Genomic DNA, 18,228 nt, shown 5'->3' on the forward strand with positions numbered 1-18,228 from the left:
TATTAGTCAGTATCAGATTGTCATAGCAGTCACATTATATAAATTTATACATCTTAATTTTTAATTTTTTGACTAGTAATTTTATATATTTATACAGCTTTAATCTTTAACTTTTTGACTAGTTAATCATTTTATATATTTATACAATTTTAATCTTGAACTTGATAACTAATAGTTTTAATAATTTTATTGATCTCATAATCATAGTGACTAATACAAACAACTTGACACACATTTTATCTACAATACATCATACATTAGAAGAATGTAAGATCATAAAAGATGAGTTCTTTAATATAATAATGAAATTGCTTGTAGATTTATACCTAAATGATTATAACTTATAAGTAATCGTGAATATTTTCTACTAACCCGTCATTCAACCGTTTGCGAGCAATTTTTTTTTCACCTTCCATTTATGATTTTACATCGGATTCACATAAGATACGAATTATATATATTTATAAGAATATTTTAACGCGTCTTTTATACCGTTTAATGATTTAATAGTGATTATTCATAATACCTGACTTTTTCACTGCGTTTTTGCTTTGCGAATTTATAACATCTGATGATGTTATAAACACAATTATGATGCCGAACATGTCAACGTTAAATGTAATAAAATGTAACGTTAAGTTTTAAATTAAATTTATATTTCATATCAATTTATCATAATGTTAAAGCTTTATTACACATCTCTATACTCGAATTTGACTCTAATTTGTTCTTCTATATTTTTGAGATTTTTGATATTTAAAACAGTAGTTTAATTTAATTGTTTTAATTTAATGTACATTATAAAATGTGTATAATAATATATATAATTTAATAGTATCACGTATATAATTTTTTTACATATTATTACGTTTCAGAAAAGACATCGGAGATGCAAGTTGATGACAAGATATGCAACTCTACTTTCATATATAGCAAGCATGTTCAATTTCAGCTAGAGCTAACTCACGAAGTCATCGACGCAAAAAGTTCAATGTGGATAAGAATTCGAGGACTGTAAAATGTCAATACGCATCTGAGTGAAATCAATCCAGCAGCCTTTCAGACCGGCATAAGCCTGTATATGAACTTGTATGTCTTTTCTAAAATATGTAATATAAATTATATAAATCTAGTTTTTTAAATTGTATATATTTATAATATGTATAAATCTAATTTTTCAAATTGTCTCTTAATCTAAAAGTATGTAATGAAATATAACACGGGAAAAATCTTATTTAGAAAACATTCAGCTCTCAAGAGATTTGCAATTTAATTTAATTTTAATTCTAACACTTATATATTATGTCGAGATTGCAATTTTTATCGAGATTGAATGAGAAACAACAATATAAAGGATTTTAATGCTACTAATCATCATTCTTAACATGTTGAATGCCTGAAATACATTATGATTAATCATGTGGGATTATCTGTGTTTGTCTCTAATAAAACACTTTTCGCCACAAATACTCCATTGACTATCTTATTCGCTTATTTTTATTATTACCTGTAAGAAAAAGCTCACAAAGGATATTTTCTTATTGGCAAGTAAAAACAATTATATTTTTTCAAAACTACAATTCATCTGATATATTGAAGATATCCGCTTCCTTTCAATTAAGGCTGCGTTTCGTTATTCACTGTCTATACTGACGGTATTGCACTGTTCCAATATATGTCGCAGTAAACTTCCAATACACTTTTGCGTCTATATGATGTCATAAATTTTTGTGCTACTTCTTACTTCTATTCCCCCTGAAAGAGTTTTCACCTTGTAATAGTCATGGGGCAAGGGCTCGCAAGCCGCGGGGCGTCTTGGGATGCACATGGTTTGAACGCCCCAGCTTAACGAATATCACAGCTTAACGATGGAGACCTGACTGTGGTACAACTGAGACTGAATTAACCTAGACAAGAACAACCACTTGGATGTGGACTAGTGGGACCGATATATATGCCCTACAATTTCCAAGCACCACCACAGAAAAAGATTGAAGAGCTGATGTTCTATGTAAAGAAATGGAGGCTCAAATTACTCTTGGGCTATGATGCAAATTCTCATCATATAGAGTGGGGGAGCTCAAATATAAACCCGAGAGGGGAGAGCCTCCATAAATTCATAATGGGCACTGGTTAGGTCATCTTGAACAGGAAATCTGAACCCACCTTTATGGATTCCAGAAAGCAGGAGGTAATTGATGTAACTATATGTAGAGAGAAAGTGGCATAGTACAGGACTGAAGAGTGTTCGGAGAACCGTCAGGATCGGACCACAGGCAAATTAGATTCGTCCTCAAATATATGGAAAACCTAGAGTGAGGGCGCAACCCCAGAATTACAAACTGGGAGGGCTATAGGACGAACCTTGAGTCCATTCTAAAGAATGCCCCAATGCATCCAGATTCCACTTCAGGGAGAATCTGGAATTCGCGGCTCAGTATGTGAGTGACACGATAAAAGAATTCTACGAGGCAAACTATCCCGAAAGGCCGAAACACTCACTGACTAAGATGTCATGGTGAAGTGAAGAGCTCTCAGGTCGGAAGTGAGAAAGCTCTTTAACAAAGCAAGAAGAAAAAACTTAACAGCGGATTGGGAAGTTTCCAGACAAGCACAATGTTGTTATAACAAAGCAATAATTATCGCAAAAAGAAAAAGCTGGAAGGATTTTTGTGAAAGCATTAAGAGCACTCTTGAAGCATCCAGAAAACAAAATCCTCAGCAAAGACAACACTTCTCGTTCGGATTGCTTAATGCTCCCAAACGGAAACCACACCGAAACAATAGATGAAATCCACAAACATCTAATATCTATTCACTTTCCTGGCTTTCAGGAGGAGAATAGCAGTACTTACCAAGGAACAAAGCAACTTTGAGAATATAAGCCCAGGGAATGGTCACTGGCAGCAAAAGTAGTATCACCTGGCGGGGTCAAATGGGCCATAAAGACCTTAGAACCTTACAAGTCGCCGGGGATGGCATATACCTAGTATTGCTGAAAGAAGACATGAGGACGCTAATGGGTCCCCTGACAAAAGTGTTTAGAGCTAGTATGGCCTTGAGATACGTCTCTCAGGCATGGAGTGGTGTTCATACTCAAACCAGAGAGAAAAGGCTATATTGTGACTAAAGACAGACTTATCAATCTCATTTCTTTTATTTTGAAGACATTAAAGAAACTAATAGATAGGTATCTGAAGAACAATGCCCTTCTTATTTAGCCGCTGAATTTCTCCCATTAGGCCTACAGGGAGGGCAGATCTACGGCCCTGCACCACCTAGGGAACGGGATCGAGACTCAGCTAGCCGCAAGGGGATACGCGTTAGGCGTCTTCATCGACATTGAAGGGGCTTTTGATAGCACCTCAATTTCGTCGGTGAAGGACGCCATGATAAAATCATAATAAAACCATGACAAAATTCTAGACACATTTGTGGATTAGACTCATAGCATGCTGGAGGACAGAAAACTGACCATCAGTCATAGCAATATCATTGAGGAGCGTTCGGCAGGCTGCCCGCAGGAAGAACTTCTCTCTCCTCTGCTATGGTGCTTGGTGGTAGACGAGCTCCTCACAAAGCTGAGAGAATCTGGCTTTCAGGTCTACGGTTACGTAGATGATGTGACCATAGTCATCAGAGGCAATTTTTTTACGACTCTTAAGGAACGCATGGAACGAAGTTTTGATAATCATGCAAAACTGGTGTAGAATGAGGGAACTGATGGTAAATCCGGAAAAGACCTCGGTTTTCACCAGGAAATACAAACCTGAACAAGTAGAGTCTTTAAGGCTTTGGGGCAAAGCAATAAACTACACTAACTCAGTGAAGTATTTAGTATACCTGGATTCTAAGCTGAGTTGGAAAACATACCTCGAAGATAGGAAGAAAAAACTTTATATTTATGGAATTGCAGAAGGATCATGGGTAGGAATTGGGAAATAAAATCCAGGATTGCCCTGTAACTATATAAAATAGTATTATTACCAAGATTGACAGACGCTGCGATTGTCTGGTGGCCAAAGTTGGAAAAGATGGAGGCGAAGAATCTGCTCAAGAGCGTTCAAGAGGGATATCTGAGGGCTGCGACAGGGACCATGAAAACACATACACTTACTGAGGCGCTGAAGGTGGCACTCAGTTTTCCACTCTTGCGCCTGGTGATCATCAGCATAGCAAGACGAACAGCATACAAGATGAAGTGTCAGGGGAAGGAAATCAGACTTGGCCACACTAAGTTGGATCTGTCTTCCACACTGAAGCAAGATAGGATTTTCAGGAAACACCTACTGGAAAAGGGAGGATTGGCAAGATCCCAACTTTCTAAATAATCCAAACGTGAACATATGGATGGATCGGGAGCAAATGATCGTTTGGGGCGGATATCTAAGGTCTCAATATCCAATCATGCAGAAAGCATACCAATAGGAAGACTGTCCATTTTTCAAGCTGAGGTACTTGCTATCTTAAAGTGTGCAGAACTCCTGATCGATAGAAGAATCTAGAACTGTATTTGCATCTGCTCGAATAACAGAGCAGCTATAAATACACTTGCAAAGACCTCTACAGAATCGTCTATAGTTTGGGATTGCATGCAAGCTTTTGAAAAACTAAGGGAAATAAGTCAAGTTATCTTAATGTGGATTCTTGGTCACCAGAGAATACCGGGCAATGAGAGGGCGGACGAGTTAGCAAAGCTGGGAACAAAAATGGACCCGGCTGAACAGACCGTCGGAGTTCTCTTTGTGCTAGGTAAAAGAAAGATTAAAGAAATACTGGAGCAGGAGCACTTAAAGTCCTGGAAAGAAACAAAAGGCTGATGAGCCAAGAAATTTAATTTGGGTTTCGAAAAACCCAATCCGGTCAAAACAAAAGAGCTGCCAGCAATGGGAAAAGATAAACTGAGAATGATCTTCCTATTGGACATTTGCCTCTTAGCACACTTATTCAATATAGGACTGATCGAGCAGGAAAACTGCCGACTATGTGGAGAGGAAAGCGAGGACAGCGTGTACCTACAGTGTCGTAGCAGCATCTGCTTGCCTGCAAAAGATATAGATCCTAGAGCCACATGTTTCTAACACCCGAGGATCTAGACGGAGCAAAGATAGGCGACCCATAGGCTTGGTACACGGAGCGGGGCTGGACTTGGTTGTACTACTTTGAGAACAAACAGGGAGACAATGACTTTAGAGATGACAATGGAACTTTAGAGATCTACATCACTTTAGGTGGTTACCATAGCCCCACCTGCATTATTACTATTACTACTATTATTCCTATTTCTATTATTGCAGCTGACGAGGTCAATCGCAATAGAAAGATGACGACATCTAATGCATCCAACGAAATGGAAAATCTTGAAAAATTGTGTTTTGTAGATGCCAAAACAAATAAAAATTATGGCATTTTAGTTAATAAAGAAAGTGCAGAAAAAGCACGCAAAGGATATAATTAGTGGATATAATTAATAATTCAAAATTAAAAAAATTGCCATTTTTTTAATTTGACTTAACTCTTGCTGTATAAACAAGCGAAAAAATATAAAAATAGCCAATTATATAAATTATTAATGATATAGGTAATACAAATGTACAAAATAATAATTATATATATGGCATAAATTCATAATATATATGGAATTATTTTATTGATTTTAGCAAATACTAATACTAGAAACCTAATTCTATAAAGAACTAATTTTGAATGTACAGAAGATAAATGGTATTAATATGTAAATTTGCATGTAAATATTTAAAAGATTTTTTAAACTTCTATTTGTTCCTATTTATAATATAGATAAATATATATGGCAAAGAGATGAAATAATATTACTATTACAAATATATATGGTGAGCATAAAAATGAATTACATAATGGAAAGCAAAAAACTGTAAAACAATTTTGGGAAAAAATTGCGAAAATAATGCAAGAGAAGGACTACAGTGTAATAGAGTTTAAATGTTCGACAAAATTTCAAGCTCTTAAACGGTAATATAAATGTGTTTTGGACCATAATAAAAAAAAGTGGAAACGATAAAAAAGAATGGGAATATTTCAAGGTGTAATGAGAATATTTTAAATATTATTCTCAAACCTTAATTAAAACATACATAACTATAATATGGTATATTTATACATTAATTAACATATAATTTAGATTATGCAAGAGTTATTTGAAAAAAAAATCCTTAAGTTCAGCCTTTGGTAGATGCAGGATCACATTTAGAAACGGAGGAAAACGAAAATATATCGGAAAAAACCAGAAAAAGGTAACGCAGTTAAGTAAATAAGTATAAGGCTAAATTCTCAATCTTGATTTAAGAGGTTGTAATTTGTTTATGTTTAATGGTTAAAGCTTAGACTGTGCAAAAACGGTTTAAAGAAGGAAATTATTATCACTTAATCTCTTTCGACGTATGAATTTATTTTTATACTTTAATATATATATATATATATATATATATATATATATATATATACATAATATAACTAATCTGTGCTTCGCGGGTTTTCTCCATGTCTTGGTCCATTCTTGATGTGCCAACGTTTCGTGGACCTTGCAGTCCACTTCATCAGGGCGAGGAGCAGCCTGATACTGAGCTGTTCCTCCAGGTCCTTCCTTTTTATGTTACGCTACTTGTTGAGGTGGGAGATTTTTGGTGGAGGGGGGGGGGTTAGAGTGATGGGGGAGACAGATAGTGGAATCTTGGTCGGTCTTTGCTGGTCGGGAGGATGGTCTTCCATATCTTACTTATGTTATAGCCATTATCCCTGTTTAGATTGTTAGGGTGTTTTTGTATTTCTATGGCTTCTCTGTATTTTCTTGGGAAGTATGATGTGGTGTTGGTTATCGTGGTTGCTTGGTCAAACAGTATTTGATGTCCTGTTTCGACGTTATGTTCTGATAGTGCCGACTGTGTGACGTGTTTCAGTCTGACGTCTCGTTGGTGTTCTTTTATCCGTAGGTTTATCATTCTCCCGGTTTCCCCGATGTATACTTGTCCGCAGGAACACGGTATTCTGTATACTCCTGCGGAACTGAGTGGCGGTCTTGGATCTTTGGGGTTTCTTAAGATTTGTCCTATCTTCTTGGGTGGTTTGTAGATAGTTCGGATATTGTGTTTGTTCAATATCCTGCCGATCCGGTCTGTAGTTCCTTTGACGTAAGGGAGAATGGTTAGGGTCCTGTCGTCTGTTTGTGTGTTCGGAGCCGTTGTCTTGTTTGTGTGTTTGTTGATTATTTTGGTTATGTCTTTTTTGTCGTGTCCGTTGTTTTGTAGGGCCTGTTTTAGATGGTTTATTTTTGTCCGTAGATGTCCTCTGTCGGAGATGGCGAAGGCTCTGTGTACCAATGAGTTTATTACTGATTGTTTTTGTGCTGGGTGGTGGTGTGACTCAGCATGTAAGTATCTGTCCGTGTGTGTTGTTTTTCTGTACACTTGATGCCCTAGGGTGCCGTTGACCTCCTTTGACACCAGCACATCTAGGAATGGGAGTTTCCCGTTTTCCTCTATGTCTATGGTGAAATGGATATTGGGGTGTTGTTTGTTGAGGTGGATGAGGAATTTTCGGAGTTCAGATCTGCCGTGTCTCCATATTACAAATGTGTCGTCTACGTACCGGAACCAGACTTCTGGTTTCTTTGGGGCTTTCCTGAGAGCCTCTTTCTCGAAGTGTTCCATGAAGATGTTAGCGATTACAGGAGAAATCGGAGAGCCCATAGCTGCTCCTGATGTTTGTTCGTAGAAATGGTTGTCGTAGGAGAAGTACGTGGTCGTTAGGCAGTGCTCTATTAGTGGGATGAGGTCGGAGGAGACTTTTTGTGAGGTTTTTGTTATGTTAATCGTATCTTTTATTGGGACTTGTGTAAACAGGGATTCTACATTGAAGCTAACGAGTAGATCTGTGGGCTGTAGTCGGATTTTTTGAATTTTATGTATAAAGTCCGTTGGCTATGTGTGATTCTGTTTTTCCAGTCAGAGGTTGTAGTGTTTTTGCTAGGAAGCGGGGTAGGTTAAATGTCGGGGACTTTATGGCGCTAACAATTGGTCTGAGGGGGACATTGGGTTTGTGTATTTTTGGTAGTCCGTATAATCTCGGTGGGAGAGGGTTTGTGGGTTTTAATGTTTTTTTGGTTTCGTTTGGGATGTTGAACCCTGGACCGCATTACATATGAACAAGCCAGACTAACTTTTACCCAATCCTCTGAAAGACAGAAACAGAAATATATGAACCTCGCCCCTCACAAAAAACCAAACCCCCCCCCTATATTACGTCAAGAACCTATCGAACAAAAACCTGTCCCAGGACACTATATCCGCGCTGGCCAAAGGCCCTAATTTCGCGGTGGCACCTAAGAAGGTTCCAAAAGAGGAAATAATCAGCCAAATAGAGTCAACCATTTATCGGCTTCCTCCAGAGCAGGCAGATGATATCCGCAGATAGGTAGCCAACGTCCTGTCCAAAGCCAAACCCCCGTCATCAAACATCACCAGACAGGAGCGATTGGCCCTACAAGACCTAAACAGGGACACAGACATCATCGTGCTACCAGCCGACAAGGGCAACATGACAGTAGTCATAAACACATCAGACTACAAGAAAAAGATGAAAGGTCTGCTCTCGGATAAAACGTATAGAAAGCTTGACAAGGATCCAACCAACACAATCACACAGAACACCAGGGACCTTGTGGAAAAAAGCAACATCCCAAACGAAACCAAAAAAAACATTAAAACCCACAAACACTCTCCCACCGAGACTATACGGACTACCAAAAATACACAAACCCAACGTCCCCCTCAGACCAATTGTTAGCGCCATAAAGTCCCCGACATTTAACCTATCCCGCTTCCTAGCAAAAACACTACAACCTCTGACTGGAAAAACAGAATCACACATAGCCAACTCAACGGACTTTATACATAAAATTCAAAAAATCTGACTACAGCCCACAGATCTACTCGTTAGCTTCGACGTAGAATCCCTGTTTACACAAGTCCCAATAAAAGATACGATTAACATAATAAAAACCTCACAAAAAGTCTCCTCCGACCTCATCCCACTAATAGAGCACTGCCTAACGACCACGTACTTCTCCTACGACAACCATTTCTACGAACAAACATCAGGAGCAGCTATGGGCTCTCCGATTTCTCCTGTAATTGCTAACATCTTCATGGAACACTTCGAGAAAGAGGCTCTCAGGAAAGCCCCAAAGAAACCAGAAGTCTGGTTCCGGTACGTAGACGACACATTTGTTCATGGAAGACCATCCTCCCGACCAGCAAAGACCGACCAAGATTCCACTATCTGTCTCCCCCATCACTCTAACCCCCCCCCTCCACCAAAAATCTCCCACCTCAACAAGTAGCGTAACATAAAAAGGAAGGACCTGGAGGAACAGCTCAGTATCAGGCTGCTCCTCGCCCTGATGAAGTGGACTGCAAGGCCCACGAAACGTTGGCACATCAAGAATGGACCAAGACATGGAGAAAACCCGCGAAGCACAGATTAGTTATATAGAAAGCACCCATGGAAGCATCAAGAAGATATACATAATATATATATATTATGTACATTTAAAAAATATTTCGCAACGAATACATGGAGTGCGTTCCGATATGCACTGTCAACACTGGCAGCAGTGCGAATGCCGTTTCAATATATATTGTAGTAAACTTTAGAGTATTGTTATACGTATATGATGTCATAGATTTTGTCGTCATTTCCTGTTTACATTATTGCAGCTGGCGAGGTGAGGCATTCGCAGTAGAAACATGGCGGCATCCTTGGAAGAAATCTGTCTCATAGATGTTGAAAATAATAAGGAATAAAAAATTTTTGTAAAGGTACAGGATGCGGAGAAAGTACGAACAGATATAAAGGCAATTAATGATTATAATTATCATAAATCTAAATATTATTTTAATTTGCAGATATAAATTTTGCTATCCAATTACTGGAAAAAGCTAAATGAAATACTGCCATACAATCTGTAGAAAGTAATACATTACTAGTTAAAAATAATGGTAATATTATTACATACGTAAAGGACAAATCCACATTTTGTAAAAATAAAGTAAATTAATTCTAAAGTTAAAATGAGGAAAATATTAATATCACAAGTTGGACAACGTTATTGAGCTAACCTATATACTTATATTTTTCTTATCACTCTAATTTTAGAGTTCATTTTTATTGTTTTTAAAACTGTTAAAAATTAGCTCAATGTTGCAATAAGCCTTTCTAATATGATCAGATTATATAATTAAGTGATTTTATTTATATTTTAGTACAACTACGTCTAGCGAGTACTTCAGTACTGTCAAATATACGTCGGAAAGTAAGAAGATAAATTAAATATTGATAGATAAAATAAATTTGCATATCATATATTTAAATTATTATATCCCTGTTTAATTGCAGGTACACATCTGTAGAATAAAGCAGGAACTACATTATTATTGCAAACATATGATGAATATAAAGATCAATTTCGTAATAGTAAAAGTACTGTAAAGCAATATTGGGAGAAAATTGCCAAAATTATGTAAGAGAAAGGACATGAAGTAACAGGAGTCAAACAAAATTTCAAGCATTGAAAAGAACGTATAAAGCTATCTCAGACCACAAAAAGAGCGGGAATAATCGCAAAGAATAGAAGTATTTACAGGCATAGAATATTTTTTAAATTTATATTTGAATAAAAATATATGTATGCTTTTACGATGAATTTGTACATACAATATAATTTGATCGTTTCTTCTGTCATATATTTCTTTAAATAATGCAAGAACTATTTGCTGATAAACCTTGGATACAACTCTTATCAGTGGCAGGGTCACATATAAATCAGATAGAAGAAAAGGAGAATATATTAGAAGAAAGAGGTAATATATTCTCATACACACAGCATTTCTTCATTTCTTTCATTTATTAGGTGTATAACTTTGCTTCCGCCGTTTTTTTTCCGAAATTCGAGGCTTTATTGTAAAAAATTGGTTATACATTTATAATTCAAAGTATTGTCCATCGTTGGCCACTACTTTCTCCCATTTTTCGGGCAGCGTACGAATCCTGCGTCGAAAAAACTGATCATCTTTTGAGGCGATCCACGAATCGATCCAATTTTTTATTTTATCATAAGACGGAAGTGCTGGTCAACCAGGTGCCATTGATCGAAACAAGTGATAGTCAGAGGGAGCAACGTCTGGAGAATACGGCGGGTGGGGTAGGATTTCCCATTTCAACGTTTCCAAGTATGTCTTGACCACTTTCGCAACATGGGCATTCGAGCATTGTCAAAATCACTTTATCGTGTCTCTCGTTGTATTGCGGCCGTTTGTCTTTCGATGTTCGGCTCAAATGCATCAATTGCATTCGATATCGATCGCCTATGATTGTTTCAGTCGGTTTTAACAGCTCATAATACATTACGCTGAGCTGGTCCCACCAAATACAGAGCATGACCTTGGAACCGTGAATATTCGGTTTGGTCGTCGACGTGGAAGCATGGCCGGGAACTCCCCATGATTTTCTGCGCTTGGGATTATCGTAATGAACCCATTTTTCGTTCCCAGTCACAATGCGATGCAGAAACCCCTTCCGTCTTTGTCTTTCAAGCAGCTGTTCACAAGCAAACAAACGCCGTTCAACATTTCTCGGCTTCAACTCGTACGGCACCCAATTTCCTTGCTTCTAAATCATTCCCATGGCTTTGAGACGTTTTGAAATGACTGATTGAGTCACTCCTAATGATCGTGCCAATTCTTTTTGATTTTGACAAGAGTCTTGATCAAGTAATGCCTCCAATTCTGCATCTTCGAAAACCTTCTCTCTTCCACCGCTATGCTGGTCTTCGATGTGAAAATCACCGTTCTTGAAGCGTTGAAACCACTTACGACAGGTTCTTTCACTAATACCGGCTTCACCATAAATATTTGAGAGCATTTTATGAGCCTCAGCCGCAGATTTCTTCATATTGAAGCAGAAAATTAAAACCTCCCGCAAATGACAAGAATTTGGCTCGTAAACTGACATTTTCAATCGAGAATAACTTTATGATGTAGACACAAATCGACTAATGTTTCTATGGGGTTATGTTGACAGATACCCAAGTTTATTGTGTGACGTCTACCATATGATCTATTTATTTCGATCACCACTTACCGCTAAAGCCATCTATACGAAAAAGGTATAAGCAAAGTTATACACCTAATAGGTAGTAAAATATATTACACTTTACAATTCTATATCTAATTTATGGTTGTGATTGTAAATATTAAAAGAAAAAAAAAGTTAAATGCATTTATAGAAGAATATACATTAAATAATAAGGAAAAAAAGAAGAGAAAGTTGAGAAAAAGAGCACAAAGAAAAAATGCTTTGCTTTAAAAGAATACAAGATTTAATGTAATGATTGCTAGAAAAAGAAAATAAAAGTTAGGCAAATACTTATTAAACTCAAGGTTTATCAAAATGTGATAAATAAGTATAGGTTTTATAAAAATATGTTACAGTTTACAAAATAAGTTAAACTTTATTAATAGAAAAGTTATAAAATAATGTTTATATTTTTAAAGTATTATATATCGAAGCACATATAAAAAGGGTAGATGCTTTTTTATTTTGTTTCTAAGTTAGAACATTCATGCTCGTTTCTGTCAATGTAGATTAAAAAGAGATTTGTAGAAAGAATGGTGTTTATGCGTGCACGCGTGTATGTGGACTGAAGTTAAAGTACTTTACATTGATGAAAACGACATTAAACGTTTCAAAATATTTAAAAATGTGATACATTTGAAAATGTGATATACGATAAGTTAGCTTATTATTTCTTATTATTTTATTATAAAAGTATGTTACAGTTTATAAAAATAATTAAACTTTATTAATAGAAAAGTTACATAAAATAATGTTTGCATTTTTGAAGATATAATATAAAACACACATAACAAGGGCAAATACTTATTTTTTATTTTTCTTCTGAGTTAGAACATTTATGCCCATTTCTACGTAGATTAAAATGTAGGTTTTAATGTAGATTAAAAAGAAGAATGTATAGAAAGAATGGTAATATCATAGTAGTTTTTCATTTTTAAAATAAATAACAATAAAAGGCAAAGTAAGAGTCAAACACATTTTAAATTGTAACACAATTAAATAGAATATATTACAAATAAAGAAAAATAAAAAGACAAAACAGTTTAAAATTCAAATATAAAACATTACAAATTTCGGTTACCGAATTGAGCCCTCTTCAAACATTTACGTTTCACAAAAATTGCTGTACAAAATTAGTTCTTGAAAATGCCTGTATATTTCCTTAAATTAATAGCTCGAATGAATGTACAACTCGACATTATTCGCGTTGGACAATAAAATGCGTTTTATCTCTTGGAAAAAGATCTAATCGGTGAAAAAGATAAAAAGAAGTTTTCTTAAAAAATTTTGAACCAGATTAAAGTAATACACACATTCCGGGATTCTAACAAATAAAACTCTAAAAACCATGTGTAAATTATGAAGCAAATACGTCCATATAAGTATCAAAATCATATAAGTATTAAAATGTATACAGTTTAGTGGAACACAGTTATATAAGATGAACATACGTTCTGTAATTGGTTTATTACATTTTAAAACCATTATCTTAAGATTATACTAAAGGTGGTCCCAAAAATAAGAACAGACTATGAATACTGATCTTAAACTTATATTTAATCTACTTTAAAACTATATTATACTAACTAATATAAAATCTATATTATTTACTTAAAAATTATATTACGCTATAGCATACATAATGCAATTTCTTTTATCGATATCTTCCCTTTGTGCAGCATTACTTTCTATTAACGTATTTGATGGCGTTGAAGATTTGCATAAGAAACCATTTTTTTAACAATCTACTCACATGGACACATGCCATGATAAAAAATGCCATTTAGCCGGCATTCCAAAGTCAGTATTATATGAGCAGCCATATCAAAACAAACTCCCAACACTTCACCTCCGGCGGGGGCGTGGCATCCCTGTCTAAGAAATGGCGCGCTCTGATTGGTCGGTGACGCGAGGTGTGGATAATGAGATAATTAAATGGTGCGTTTTGATTGGCTCAGTCCATGGCTGCCCACGCACTGATTGGCTCTGTCCATAGTTGCCCACGCGGTGACTGGAGAAGAGTGGGGATATCAGCAGGGATGAGATAACAAAGAAAATCGGGACCGAGATATCGGGACATTTTATCGTTGCGGGGGGAGGGGGAAGGAGTTGGTAGCAGATATGAATAGCGCAGTTTTTTTGTTCTGTAGATCATTTTTTGCTATAGCAACTCAATGTCTCCGGCGTACTGGCGTTTTAGTGAAAGGGTTTTTCCTTATTATTTATGGCGAAGACTTACGTTTTCGGGAGACTTTTGCTTTCACTAAGGAGAAAGGGAGAGTAAAATAGGAATGAACAAGTTTGCGTCGGCACGCGACGTCATAATCGTTGATTCGAACATTATTTTAAAAGAAAATTTTTTTCTATATTTTGTTTTTAATGAATTTATCTAAACCTGAAATACGTGAAAAAAGGTGACTAATGGAAAAGGGAACAAAGGAGCAAGAAACAGATGAAATTTATGATCAAAAACGTTTATTTAAAAAAAAAAAAGTGATATTACATAGTATTTGTTTTATATTTTACTTTTTAAAAGAGTAGACGATTAAACATGACGACATATAGCATGAGAATTTATTTGTTTATGTTCACAATGAAGAAAAAATTTATGAAATAACTGTACAATCAATCGGTCATTGCTTTTACAATCAGAGGTAAATAGACTAAAAAACTGGCTAAGATTATAACTATTACAGATAAAATATAGAAATACACAGCAGTATTGCCCGCAAGTTTGAGAAAGTATTCCTTGCAACGTTGTCGTATTCCAGAGATACGTGGTGGAGTTTCGGTGAAGTCGTAAGAGGAATCTTGAGTCCAAAGGCGGCAAGCTGTAGCTATCGAAATATGTTCCTGTACCGTGTTCATTGATGTAGAAGATGATCTAGTGCTGGCCAAGTCAATTGTGATCGTCTGTGTTAGCGACAATGGCAGTCGATGGAGTCGACCTCGTCTACACGGCAGTCGGTCGGCATAGACCCCTGTCGGACAATGAGTTGATGTAATGCATTTAAAACTTCCAGTGAATTTATTTCTCATCATCGGAGCAATAAGAGAGGAAATGTTTGCGCAAATTCAGAATTTCCTCTTTTGCCGGCACATGCGTTGTAGAGTTCTCAAAATTTGACGTTTGGGAAACGTTAGTGTTAGTTTTATCTATCCGTCGACAGGACGAATTTTGGAAGATTTTTTTTCTTTCGTCTGTCGCTCGTTTGTTCTCGCTTCGCTCCGACTTTTCTGTCACGATATTTTTTCTCTATGCTTCGATATTTTACGAAATATATCGCATTTCTGATTTTTAAATTGAATTGAAAAATTTCCGCTGCTTGTTTTTTCGCTCACGACGTCGCTCTCGCTCTTGCTCTAATTTTCTGAGGAAAGGCTATCGTAATTTGAATTGCTGCTATTTCGTATAGTTAGCTAATATTTCAATTTGTAAGCGTTGTGTAAGGCGCAATGTGATTCAACGATGGTTCGAAATGCGTGCAGCGCTGTCCATGTTCTTCGAAATCTGGTAGATTTTTGAAAGCCAGACAAATTCCTTCCAGATTATATATGTTTCTGGAGAGTAGATTATTCAGATAATGCGCTTTCTCTTGTCCTCTGCTATAGATATAGCGTGCGCAGCGTATAATGTCTCGCAGTTGTTTAGGGTTGACGTTTCCGTCGAATCATTTGATTCCGTGATAATTTCGTGTAAGCCAGTTGTTTTCTCGTCTTACTCTCTCGGGTAAATTGTCAAATGGATAAAGCGGCATCATAATCCAGTGTCCGGTAATCGGCGTATTAATCGCAAGTTCTTCTCATTAACCGCGACTTCTTTCGGAATAAAGTTTTCTTTGACATCGCGAAAACCTTGTATGTCGATGACTATATCCATTACGATATTTGAATTTTCACTATTCTTTTTTACGTCATGAAACGTCGGCGCCGATGTCATGAGCAAGACTGAAGCTTTTTCGTCATCTTGCGTGCAATTAGATGACAAAAAAATATGTAATGGGGGAAAATAATTTTTTCGCGGCAGTCATAGGGCTAACTGGAAAAGTCGACAATGATTTGATGCAAGGAGTCGATTTCTAAAACGTTATCAAACTCGGCATAGACGATGCAATTAATAATCACGGAAAGAGCTTTTTCGAATCTCACTTCTAATCGTAAGCTTCCGTGTTTCACGAGATCCCAATGCCCTGCGCAATTAACAGATAGATCTGGAGTAAAATCGAAAATGAAAAGAGTGTAGCCGTTGGCGTAATCGTCTCTACTTATAGAATTACTCTCATTCAGAAAATGAATGCGGTTTCCGGTTTCCGAGAATAATGTGTGATAAGCTTCAACGTAGAGTGACTCGTCTTTCAAAAAATTTGGCTAGAATGGTCTACTGGAAATTTACCATCCAAATTTACTGGAATGGAAATTTGCCATCGGCGTACAATGAAAAGAAATTTATTCCGTAATTTTTTTAATTAAACAGGTTTAATTTTTTATCGCCATTAAACGTCTTGTTATCGACAAAACCGATTATTATTCGTTTCGGCAGCTATCCGAGTATTGCATCCGAGTATTGTCTATCGATTCCCCCACTACGCCGGCATGTATCGTGAATGTTTGAACTTCGACTCTCATAAGGAGACTATTTGGCGATAGTTTTATTCAGCATTCTAGCGTGTGCAAGTAGTATTCCCTTATTTTTGCTCTTCTTAGTAGTAAACTGGCATTGAGAATATGTATTTTTGATATCGTTTGTTACTCTCCATAAGGCAAAATCAATCTTTCGAATGTACGAGTCTCATTCTAACTTCCACTCCGTTAATTAAAAATTTATCTTGATTGAAAATGTCGCAGTGAAGGTGACTTATGAGATCTAACGCGCGATTTCCTCGAATGTATTGCGCATGTTTCTCGCCGTATTTGGATTTTACGAATCTAACATGTTGTCCATATAACCGGGAATATTCGCGTCCCATAAGCAAGAAGTTAGATGAGAAATTTTTGCGGGTGAAGCATAATTTAATAACGTTTCGATGTACGCATGATAAGCATAAGCGTTGTTTGATGGCGACACGAGTTTTTGATTGAAATATACGTCGATTTGGTTGAACATGGAATGTAGTAAATGATTTACAGGTCCTACTCTTGCCACGACGTCGGATGCGGCCGATGTGCTCTCTCCGCGGTTGCTTTCTATGCGTATGCGAAGACTCAACATGGTGTGAGTGAGATCCATAGTCTTCTCCATGTCCGGATATGATAAATTCTATGGGCGAGTCGTCCGCAAGCAAAGTTACGGGTTTGTAATAAATTCATTGCGAACTCTCAATGCTGGTTTGCGTAAGAGGTAGAGAGAAGAGATCGAGTTCGCTCTTTATACACTCGCTTGAGTGGGTATGAAGAAAGGATATGCTTTTTCTTCAACCATGAATTCCTATCTCAATTAAGAGAATACTACTGTGGGCAAAAAGTATCGATAATTTGTTTGTTTTTCAAAAATTCTTTATTTATTCATCCACATTCGTATCATCCCCCTCAAAGTAGTCCCCCCCGGTTGCAATGCAACTGTGCCAACGCTTTTTCCAATTTTCGAAACATGCCGCATAGTCGTCTGTAGGTATGGCCCGCAGCTCACTCGTCGTTTTTTCTTTTATCTCTTCAATCGTCTCGAAACGGTGTCCACGGAGTGGCCTTTTGAGTTTTGAGAACAGCCAGAAGTCAGATGGTGCTAAGTCAGGCGAATACGGTGGTTGTGGAATGATATGAGTTGAGTTTTTGGCGAAATGGTCACGAACTACGAGTGATGTGTGCGACGGCGCATTATCGTGGTGAAGGAGCCAAGAGTTGTCGGCCCACAATTCTGGTCTTTTTCGGCGCACGGCATCACGCAAACGACGCATAACACCCAAATAGTATTGGCTGTTGACGATTTTCGAGCACCAAATCTCGGATTTTTTGGACGTGAATCACATCAGTTGATGTGGATGGCCGTCCGGCACGTGGCTCGTCTTGAACGCTCTCTCGGCCCTATTTAAACATTCTGTGCCATGCAAAAACTCTTGCTTGTGA

The 18,228-nt window shown here is 36.9% G+C and overlaps 1 pseudogene; it reads left to right on the plus strand.

Annotated features, from left to right (window-relative positions):
- Nucleotides 1–5,926: 5,926 nt before the first annotated feature.
- LOC147909471 (uncharacterized) lies at nucleotides 5,927–17,937 on the plus strand (annotated as a pseudogene).
- The last annotated feature ends 291 nt before the right edge of the window (nucleotides 17,938–18,228 follow it).

Source organism: Acromyrmex echinatior, chromosome 6, assembly GCF_024713525.1.
Source record: "Acromyrmex echinatior isolate Ae372 chromosome 6, ASM2471352v2, whole genome shotgun sequence".
Lineage (NCBI taxonomy): Eukaryota > Metazoa > Arthropoda > Insecta > Hymenoptera > Formicidae > Acromyrmex > Acromyrmex echinatior.